Source organism: Phocoena sinus, chromosome 2, assembly GCF_008692025.1.
Source record: "Phocoena sinus isolate mPhoSin1 chromosome 2, mPhoSin1.pri, whole genome shotgun sequence".
NCBI classification, from domain to species: domain Eukaryota; kingdom Metazoa; phylum Chordata; class Mammalia; order Artiodactyla; family Phocoenidae; genus Phocoena; species Phocoena sinus.
Genome location: NC_045764.1, coordinates 111,905,236 through 111,917,289, shown reverse-complemented (window position 1 = coordinate 111,917,289; position 12,054 = coordinate 111,905,236).

Sequence of the window (12,054 nt, the reverse complement as noted above, 5' to 3'; positions counted from 1 at the left end):
GCTTGTTGAACTTTACTGGCCCGGAGAGAGACACAGAAAAGTATGATTACGATTGCTATCATTTAACTTGTGGTTTCAACCAGGTTGCTCTAAGGCTTTGCAGTTCCTCATTTTTTACCCTGGAGGAAAATGAAGAACACTAATTCAGAAAAATATGGCAAATTTTCAAATTAATTATTGGAGCAGTATCTGAACCATGAAAAATTCTGCTTCCAAAAGAGGATTAAAAAAGAGCACAGGCACTAATTGTCTTCGAGCCCTTGCTGCATTTTATAGATTTTTCATTTTGTAAAGCAGTGATTCATTCCAAAGGAAAAAGCTGAACAGCAATTCCAGCGAAAAGTTAAATTAATACAGACATTAGCCCAGACTCTACGCGGGTGACGTTGGCAGGCTACATGAGGCTCTTCCTCAGGCGGACATAGCGCATGAGAAGACAACCTCCTGATTTCTTCACTGCCATAGTCATTTACTAGATTGTGAGCCCGGATGTGTCCTTCCCCCTGGAATTCATTATGTGGACTTCATGGACTTGCTGGTTCTCCAGTTAGCCAGTTTTCCTGCCTGATTTCTTAAGAAAGGGACAAAGCTATTTGAATGCAGCAGTATCCTGCACAACATGGAGTCTATCATTTTCCCCCTCTCAATGATTTCACGAATAATGATGTGTAGAGCAGAGAGAAGATAACCATTTCAGCATGTGGCCACCAATCACCTCTTACTGTTTTCAACGAATGAGCAAATGTTCTTCTACACTTTGGGTCAAAATAATTTTTTTTTAAATGGCTAGAGTCATATGTGTGCCTATGCAGGAAAGTTTCATTTTTAGAATCAACAGAATCGTAGTATCCTCTCCTCACTAACCTCACTACATCAAGTCTCCATCCCCTGTAATGAGTCTGAAAGGCTGTAAGCTTGATATCCTTTCCCCACCTGCCCTGCCCCCACTCTCACTGGTTCTGTGGACTTTAGGTGATAACAGGACAGCACAGGGGCGTGGGAAAACAATAGGTCTCAGAAGGGACTGGCCTGCCTTCAAATCGTGGCTCAGCCCCATCGTGGCTGTTTGACCTCAGGAAAGTTGCTGATCATCTTCTGTGCCATGGGTTTCATAATAACCATCTTGCAAAGCATTAGAGAGAGTGTATGCATTAGAGATATACATGAAGTTCCTGTCATGACTGATCATAGCTGTCACTGTTGCTGCCTAAACCCTCAGAGCACCCCGATTTGTTCATTTATCAATAGGATCATCTTCCCTTGAGTTCTATATTGTGAGACTGTCTCATATTCCATATATTCAACATCCCCCTGTCATTCCTCACTTATTCATTTAACAAATATGAGCTGTGAAATTATTATGTGCTGGGTCTGGTGTGAGTCCAGCTGCCTTAGAAATCTCCCTGCATTATGGTATTAAAAAAAATCCAGGGTATCCTTTATTTAAATATCTATATTCATTTCAATATTAACCAACTTGTTGGGTGTTACTGTTTTGGAAAGCATGATGCTAGCATTAGAACAAGACACAGACCACTGGGAGTTTGCAATCTAATAATTGACGCAGGTGTAGACAAAGTATTTCAAACAAGTAACCTAATAAACACATTTATAATTTAGGTAATTTAGGTCTGGAGTCTTAGAGTTTATTGTCTCTATCATGGGAAGCCATATAGAATCTGAGGGATCGTAGAGAAAAAAGATGTATATAATGTACTTATATGTTAACGTATGCATATGTTAACACTTATGTAAAATTAAAACTTCCTAGACATATAAAATATACAATTTATATGTTCAGTAGAGGACCTAAAACAGTTATGTCTAGAAATAAAAGTCCCATTTTTGTACATGTGATTTAGTTTTTTTGTTTCTCTTAATCTTTAAACTGTTGGGTCATAAATAGACTTTCTAATCACAAATATTCTGAGAAAAGATTACAGCCTGTGCCTGATTCTCTGGGGAGCTCCGAGACAGATAGAGCATGGATAACTGGTATCTGCAAACAGTATATCAAATCTCACTTTAGTCCAAAGTTTTAATATTTTTCCTACTGAACCTTTGGCCAGAGCTACTGACAAATAGCAAAGTAGATGGAGTCTGCTAGTGACCATGAGCCCAGAGGCTTTGAACCCAACCGCAATGAGAATTTAGGAATGTACGAGAGGATCCAATGCTTGGCCACCCCGCCAGAGGGAAGAGAGGCGTTTGCCCAGGAGCTGGTGGGGAAGTCCGTTCACCAAGCAGGGTTATAGGGCAGCAGTGGGAGCCAGGAGTAGTCTGTAAGGCTCTACGCTCCCAGACCCGGCCTGCTCTGTGAGGGTAATTAAAACCTCACCCTTAGAGGAGTGACCCAGTCTTCTGAGTGCTCAGAATATTATATGAAAAATTTCCAGAAATGGTTATTCATTTAATCGTAATTAAGTGTCTACTGTATGCAAAAGCTCCATGTATGCAGTTGCAATCTGGTATTTTGCATGACCTTGTTTCTGCTTTTATTCTCCTCAAGAAAGTCAACCAGCAAAATCTTGTTGTTAGGGAGAGGAAAGTGCTCTATTTGTCATTTCTGAACTGAAATGCTTCCATCAACCTTGAATTACAGGAAGAGTCTCCTATACTTAGCTATTGTTTGCATCATCGTCATCATCATTATTCCAGGCTCCTGAAGGAGAGCGGAGAGTGCTTCTCTTAATGCCAACTGTGATTTGCATGTTCATAGAAGGTTTGAAGTTTCAGAAATTAAATGTCGGGGTGTAAAATTTTCCTGAAGGAAGAAAGTATGATTGCATCGAACTTTCAGAGTACAATCAAAGTCTAAAGGAAATATAATTATTATTGTCGGTTTATCACCTCAAACATGTTGTTGTAAATGTCATTATATCAGATGAGTTTGGGAACAGGTTTTCCATTTTGCACTTTATTTGACAAGGTGATTCATTGTTTAGTGCAGTTTAAGATGTCAGTCCTTCTGGAAGGAATTGAGCTGAGCTGATGTGCATAAGAACATTCTTCCATCAAAGCATATGATTAAAGAAGTGTTAGACCCCTCGAATATTGTTTCCAAACTTGCTTTGAGTAAGACTAGTTTCTTTGTCGAGATATAATTTGTCACAGTTTGCTGCATCTGGGAAAGTGTATGTCGACTATACATGCTGCCTGTGGCACTTTGTAGAGCTCTAAGTCTGTGCAAAATGGTCCTATTTTGAATAAGTTTGTCTGCATCATGGAAACCTAGTTAGTAATTGAAGCTGTGGTTTTTTTTATGTTTTTGTTTCAAATAAAGTATCTCACAATAAACCAGGGTGATAGAGCAAACATTTGGTCCAGCATCACTGCATGCAGTATGTTGGATTAGTATGGGTTGGTCACCCAATATTAGACATTTCACAACAGAGCGTCCAGGTTTTGAGGCCCCAAAAGGGAGCCAAAACCTTCTTTTTGCCATTTTGATGATGCCAAAAGCATTTATTTCTTCTGTTAAATTCTCATGTCAAAATTTTAAATGAGTATAGATCTTTGTAATAAAGAACATCATTTATATATATATATATATACATATATATATACACCTACAAAGAGCCAAGAGCCAGGAACTGGGCTAATTGATACATTATCTCTCATATTCAAAGCAACCTTGCCAATTATTTGCATCCTCATTATACAGTTGAGGGATCTGAGGCTCCGAAAGGATAAGTAATTTGCCTAAAGACATAGATAGTGGGTGACAGAGCTGGGATTCGAACTGAGGCCCTGTGAGTCCAAAGCCCAAAGTTCTTCTTCTACTGTGGTTGGTGTGCATCCAAAGCACATCAAACTTCTCTCCTAGCTAGCAGTGTTGCCTATAGGTTTTACTGCTTGCTTATGTAATACCTATATTCATATACAGTATCTTTTAAAATTCTAGTTAGTATCTGTTAGGGTCTTTTTTCAGGTGCAATTGTACACATCAAACATAAGCTATAAGAAGGGACATTCTTTCTTTTCTTTCCCCAAATTGAAATATATGCTGATTTCAACAAAGGTCAAAATGGCCCAAGCCCCTTATAGGGAAATTAGATTAAAAAGAACTCCCAAATATCTTCCAAATTACATTATTTAAAATTAACCAGGTAGAGGGTGTCAGGTGATAAAATTCCTTGTTTAAATCGAATTGAACAGCCTTTATGAGACATGCAATGACCAACATCTGATGATGTAAAATAATTGTGACGTATTTATGCAATGTATTTATGTCATTAAAAATTGACAGATATGTCATAGTTGAATAATATCCTCTCCAATGATAAAAAAAAAAGTCAGACTTGAGGCTCCCATGGGTACAAGGTTGAAATATTTTCGAGGCCCCTCAGTTTGTCTTGAGGATGGGGACGTCCAGGATAATTGGCAGGGCTCTCAGTCCTGTCTGGGCTCTGGACCCACTGGAAACCTCGGTATACCAAACTCAGGGAGGAAATTTGGTGACTTCCCGTCTATGTCACAGCATCAGAAGCTTTGAAACTTGAGCTTTGTATGTGTATTTGACCATAAGTTTCTTGAACTATGTTACCAAAAATAAAGCTATCTCGAGATAAGAGGGCTTGTTTTCATTTCCATTTAGATTTTTTTTAACATCTTTATTGGAGTATAATTGCTTTACAATGGTGTGTTAGTTTCTGCTTTATAACAAAGTGAATCAGTTATACATATACACATGTTCCCATATCTCTTCCCTCTTGCATCTCCCTCCCTAAAGGCATATCAGTATGCATATGATCACCTACACACACCTACCAACAAACACACACTTGATGGTTTTAAATTCAGTAATAGAGTTAGAACAGTCATCATACATCCTATAAATAACACATCACTCAGCAAACAATAGAGGACTGTAGAGTGATTCAGTGCTTGGTGCCGTGTGGTTCAGATCCCAGTTCTACTTCCGTACTATTTCTGGGACTTTGGGCAATTATTTAACTTCTCTGTTCTCAGCTTCTCCGTATTTAAAGTAGTATCTACTTCATAGACTTACATGTGTTATATTTGTAAAGCTCCTAGACGAGTATGTGGACACATAGTGAGTGCTATATAACTATCTGCTTAATAAATAAGATGTCTTTTCTTGAAGCAACATGATTATCTATTACCTCATACCTCCTAGAATGTCTATTATCAAAAAGACAAGAAATAGCAAAGGGCAAGAATGTGAGGAAAGGGGAACACTTGTGCACTGTTGATGGGAATGTACATTGATGCAGCCACTATGAAAAATAGTATGGAGGTTCCTCAAAAAAAATAATATATATATATAGAACTACCATATGATCTAGCAATTCCACTTCTGCATATTTATCTGAAGAAAAACAAAAACACTAACTTGGAAAGATATCTGTACCCCCATGCTCACTGCAGCATTATTTACAATAGCCATGATATGGAAATAACCTAAGTGTCTATTGATAGATGAATAGATAAACGTGATACACACACACACACACACACACACACACACACACACACACACACACACTGGAATATTATTCAGCCATAAAAAAGAAAGTGAAATGAAAGAGAAATAAGTCAGAGAAAGACAAATATTGTCTGATGTCACTTATATGTGGTTGTGTAATCTAAAACCAAACAAAAACAAAAACTAGCTCATAGATACAGAAAACAGATTGGTGATTGCCAGGGGAAGCAGCAAGGGATGGGCATGGGCAGAAAGAATAAAGGGGGTCAAAAGGTACAAACTTCCAGTTATAAAATAAATAAGTCATGGGGATGTAATGTACAGCATGGTGACTATAGCTAATATTGTATTGCACATGTGAAAGTTGCTAAGAAAGTAGATCTTAAACATTTCATAAAGAAAAAAAATTGTGCCCAAATAGTATGGTATGCACAGTGACAGATGTGAACTAGACTTACTGTGGTGATCATTTCACAACATATACAAATGTTGAATCATTATTTTGCACACCTGAAACTAGTATAATGTTATATGTCAGGTGTACCTTAATAAAAAATTATCATAATGGATTAGGAAAAACACATTTAGAAGCATATTTTGAGGAGCATTAAGTCTTTTAAAGTTGTGCTTGCTCCTCCTAAGTAGGGAATTGATAAAACTTGAAGGTACAATAGAAGTCACCTTTTAGTGTGAATTGGCTTCTGCATCAGGGTAACTACAAAAGAACCAAAATAATGTACACAGGTAAAATTGGTTTGCTCAATATTATTCTAAACTACTGTTCTTAAGTGGCCATAGTCAGACAACCAAACTGCTTGAATCCAAGACCAACCCTAGACAAGTTACTTAATGTTCCTGAACCTCAGTTTCTTCATCTATAAAATAGGAATGGCTAATATATCTACTAGTTAGGTTACTGTGAGAACCAATAAGTTAACATTTGTCAAGCACTACTAAACTACAGTGCTTAACTCAATAATAGTTATGATTAATATTAATATTTAGAGTTTTATTATTTGAGCCCCTTGTCCACATTCTCTCATTTGTTTGTTAAGAACAAGTGTAAATGCTATCAGTGGACTAACTGGAATAATGCAGGAGAATGCCAGTGGACCACAGTAAGAGGTGAGTAAGCCCATAGGCACACAGGCAGGGATGGCCAGATTTTTATAGAATAATTTGCCAAGTTTTGATTTCTGTATTTTTAAAAATATGTGGAGAAATCACAGTGAATTTAGAGAATGAAGAGTAAAATAAAACACTGAGTGAGGAAATAGGAAACCAACCCTGGGATAAAAGATAGAAAGGATTGGCCTTATTTACCTGAAAAGAGACTGATAAGTTATTTGGTCAAGGTTCTGAAGGATAGCTTTTATGAGAGTGTTATTTTCATATGTGAGAAGATAAGGGAGCTGACTGTAGATAGTAGACAGCAAAGTGGACAACATAAGGACTTCTGTCCACAACGATGGACGTTCCCACCGCAGGACAGTCTCTCAACAACCTCTAGAAATCTTCAAACATAAGATAAATAATCACTATCTTGGATGTTTAGCGTAATTAAATCTAATTCCTAGGAATGAAAAGCTGGACCTGATAACCATATATCTACTCCAAGATTAATTTTGTATACTGAAGACCAGAGCTTTCCAAACTCAGTTCTGTCCGACACCAGCCTGTGGTGTCACTGTTGTCTGAGGTTGGGCCCTCTCAGCCCCCATGGTGGCCCATCACCACGGACAACCTCCTCTATTTACTCCAGAGCAGGATGTCATCACTTCGTATGTGCCATGAGGTGAAAAATATAGGAAATAATGACTTGGTTGTGTGATGATCTGAAAAAGAGCTGGCATCTACACACAAATGTTATCAATCAACTGAAAACCTTTTGGAGGCTAAATACAAGCTTGTGAACACATAGGAGGAGCCAGGACAGAAATGAGAAAATTAAGGAATTTACAGTCTTCATTATTCAGACTGTTTAGGTGTTCCTTGGATTTTCCTTAGGAAAAGAACATTAGAGGAATCCAACTGGAACATTACAATGACTTGGCCAATGTGACAAGATCTGTCACTTCATGACAAGTGCTGATAGAGCCCATCCATTTCCAATAATCTGTACTTTGAAAATCTGGAGTGATACAATTCCAAATTTCCTTGGCAGAAAGCCAAAACAACCGCTTGAGCTAAAGGACACAGATCACATTCATCGTGTTCTTTGACTCTTTGTCTCTTACTTCTGTGTCACCAAATTTTATGCTTGGGAACTTTGTATTTGATCATAACCAGAGTAGGAAATATGACCCATTTAGTCATTCACCCACCAGTCATTCATTCTTTTATTTAGCAAAGACACAGAGCATTTATAAATTTAGAGAATGACAGTTCAAAACTTTAGATGACCCAATAAAACAGAAAGCTAATTGGGGCTATGAGACAAATGTTAAAATAACTATTATATAAGGGAGTGTATAAGAAGAATTATGAGGGTAAGTTGGGAAAATAGTTCAGGACAACGGAAAGGGAGATGAGAAATCAGCATGCAGCATATATTTCTGAAGGTAAAATGCAGTCTTTCAATTAGGAGTATTTTAAGACTTTTCATGGAACTTATTGATTTATCACTGGTCACTGAATCCATAAAGAGGCCTAAGTGTATGATCTCAACATAGATTCAAGGCTTATAATTCTCTCTCAGGGCCATTACTGCTGGACAGTATGGCACAAATTAACGTGGCTAGGATGAGCCTTCTTTTTGACAGATGAAATGTCCATTTTAAATGGCATAAAACAGGGCTGGATCCCAAGTGCCCTCTTTTTAATTTTATAACTGAACAAATTGGTTGTCTTTAGATGACCCGGCCACAGCAAGACAAGTACTTCTCATATGTTGATGACATGCCTTCCTCTATGGTTACAGAAGTGGCTTTGACAAGCAGTTCAGCCTATTGGCCAACTTATGTCAGGAGAAGCTTCTAAATATTAATTCTCCTAAAACCAAAATGATCAATTATGGCAGGCATGCTTTGACATCTAAATGGATAATATTAAACTAGTCTGCTCAACCGACTGCCATACATAACTCCTAAGGATCAAATTTGTGATTTACCTGGTTAACCCTTGGTATGCAGTTGGTCTTTTACAGGGGTCATGTTAAGGATCTTCTGTTATCCTCAAAACCTTCTAAGACAGGCTATCTCCTTTGTGCCTTATGGTACAGAGTTCTGACGTTTCTATCAATTTGTGCAGACACTGAATTGCTTTGTGAGAATTGCCCTTGATCTGTTTGAAAGCGCTCATTTGGCTCTCTGTTGTACAGAGGTGAAGTGACTCTCCATTAAGATAAAAATATCAGACAAACCTTTTTATTTTCACAGGGCAACAACATCTTTGTCATCTACACATCCGATCATTTTTTCAGTCAGAAATGTGGACTTTCAGTCAGAAATGTGAGTAGAACAAGATAGTAATCTCAAATTTGAATTGTGTATTATTCATCCTCTGTCAAAAGCCTGGCTGAGACTATTGATACTTAGGTGGAATTGCCAAAGGGATCCACCAATCAGGCGTTTTCAAGCTTCTCCAAAATACAACCATGTTGTGCCCTCAGTTTTCATCTAAGCTTATTGTAAGAAATAGCTCTATGCAGACTTCTTTTTTTAAAAAGTAGACTTATAGTATCTATTGTGTTATTCAATGGTCCCCAAATAAAGACTCATTGGGCAAATTCCTCCTCCCAAAGCTCAGGTGCAGGAAAAAAGTTACTTCCTTTTATTAGATAAGGAACACTCTCACTGGTCACATTTTATTGTTTACTTTGATTGCTGAAAAGCTCAGAGTAAATTTTTTTTTTTTTTTTTTATGCGTTACGCGGGCCTCTCACTGTTGTGGCCTCTCCCGTTGCGGAGGACAGGCTCCGGATGCGCAGGCTCAGCGGCCATGGCCCACGGGCCCAGCCGCTCCGCGGCACGTGGGATCCTCCCAGACCGGGGCATGAACCCGCGTCCCCCGCATCGGCAGGCGGACTCTCAACCACTGCGCCACCAGGGAAGCCCCTCAGAGTAAATTTTTATGCTTAGATTCAGTACTTTCCCTTAGTCTGGATTTTCAAGTAATTATTCCCTCACTATTTTTATTTCTTGGCTCATGTCTTTTATTATATTAATGATTTTCCACTTAATTGTGATTTTATTGTAAACTGCCTCATATCACACATCACTTTTGAAAGTAGGCAGTGTATAAATACATATGAAACATAGATTGGGTAGTGAGTTAGGGATTGTTTGGAGGAGTGACTAAGAAAGCGTGGTCAATGTAATACCTGCAGAAGAATAACCTGATGCCTGTGTTATACAGACACTTAGGCTTTACCCCAGGTCTACTGGATCAGAATAAATGTGGGGACTGGGAATTTTCATTTTCACAAGCTTCTCCAGTGAGTCTTCTACAGACTAAAGATTGAGAATTACAAAGTTACTAACTTTCCTTCAGAAGAAGGATACATCTTATATTTCACAAGCATTGTCTACAGCTCTAGTAAGACACAAATTTAGATATTCATAAAAGACTTGATTAAATGAAATGTGTGAGGCAAAGTGATAAGCCCTAGGCCTGAACCAAGAATGAAAAAGGAATTGGAAAATTATTGCTATGTGTGAATCATGGGGAGTCTTGGCAACAGGGTGGCAGTGGGAATGGAAAGTATTTAAACAAAATTTCAAAATGTGGGGAAGAAGGAACACCAGGTCTTTTCTAGTCACATTTGGGGGCGTTAAAGAGAGAGAGAGAGATTCCAGAATCTGAATGTTGGGCAAGTGGGCAAAGTTAATGTCATTATGTGAGATAGACAATCATATAAAAGAGTAAAATATTACAAGTTTGGGTTTTAAAGTATGAGGTCCTAAGAAAACTATTAGGTGAAAAGACAGTTGGATAAATGGACCTAGATCTAGAATTCCTGAGAAAAGCCAAGCTCAGTGATGAAATGCTGGAATGTTACACCTAGAGGTGAGTTGAAATCATGGAAGTAGAGGTTGCACCCTCTACTTCCATGATAGAGTGGAACTATAGAGTGAAAAGAAAGATAGGCTAAGAAGGAAACCTGGAGAAAGACCTCCAGTGAGAATGGAGGAAAGAGACACGTGTCAAAATGTAGGAGGTAGAAGAGAGAATTGTGGGCTTCAGAAGTCAAAAGAAAAATGGCTTTTAAGAAAGGTTTCAACTGCCAGATGCTCCTTTGCTGTCTGGTAGGATTATAATTTCCCGAGGAATTGTAGTTGAGCCATTTCAGTAGAGTGGACAGGGCAGAAATAAGACTGCAGAGGGAGAACAAATGGGAGGGGCAGACTAGCATAAAACTAGAATTCAGATAGTGTAGGATGGAGAGATATGATGGTCACATGATCAGGAAGAAGGATTGAGGAAGAAGCTGCTGTTAGACTCTAAGGTGCTTTTTGAAAAATTAGGACAATTTGACACTTTCTCTGGGTAGACATATTCCCACGTGTGTGCTGGCGTGACTTGGCCAGCAGAATATTGGATGATTTCATCCTGACTGACCCCTTTTTGTGCAGTGTACAAACAGAGGTGACACTCTTTGAGAGAAAGTTTTTGATAACAGCACATATTTAAGAATGTTTCTAGGACTTGATAAAGCCACCATTTGTTGGTGGGGGTAAGGATGGCATGGAGTGTAGCCAAGAGAGGAGGATAAAGATAACTGCTAGGGGAAAATCAAGGGAAGCGTGAGAACATGGACTCAAACCACAGTTGCTCTTAGAATGCTCTTAAATATGCCAACACCTTATTTAAAAAAAATTTCTCATCATTAATCCTTTCACACAATATGGACATGGAATGGACTCCAAATCTCCTTTTGCATTTACAAAAGAGCTTCAAAAAAGTTGTGACTTCAGTGAGTGCCATATAGTTAAAAAACAAGAATGAGGAAGATCTCAAGAATTGATATGGAGTGACTTCTAGAGGATATTATTAAATGAAAAAAAAATCAAAGGCAAAAGACACAGGTGGTATGCCACCTTTTGTGCTAGAAAGAAAGGAAAATAAAAACATATTAGTATATCTGCTTATTACTACAGAAAGAAGCAGAGGAAAAATAAGCCAGAAGACACTGGAACTTTGGACTTACAAGGCCTGTGGGGAATCGAGGTTGATGAGCTAGAGGAAGGAGTGACACTGTTTGAATATACCTTTTGTGTAGTTTTGACTTTGGAAAGCATGTTAATATACTACATATATAAAAATACAATTAAGGTAATAAGAATTGGAGGGAAGAAGAAAATAATCTAAAAGGAAAGAAAATGGAAACAATGAACTTAATTTTGTTCTAAATGAATGTCATAATGGAAGGGAAATAATAAAGAAAGAAGAGAAAGAAAGAAGGAAGAAACGAAAGGAGGCAGGAAGGGAGGATGAGAAAGGAACCGATAACTTAGTAACAACGTAACTTTAGAACACAGTATTTGACCATACACCCTCAGTCTTGAGCAGAGTTGGGAAAGAGAATGTGGGGATGGGGAAACTGCAAATGAATTCTGAACTCTTTTTAGCAGATTTGTTTATTATAACAGTTCTGATGCAATTCT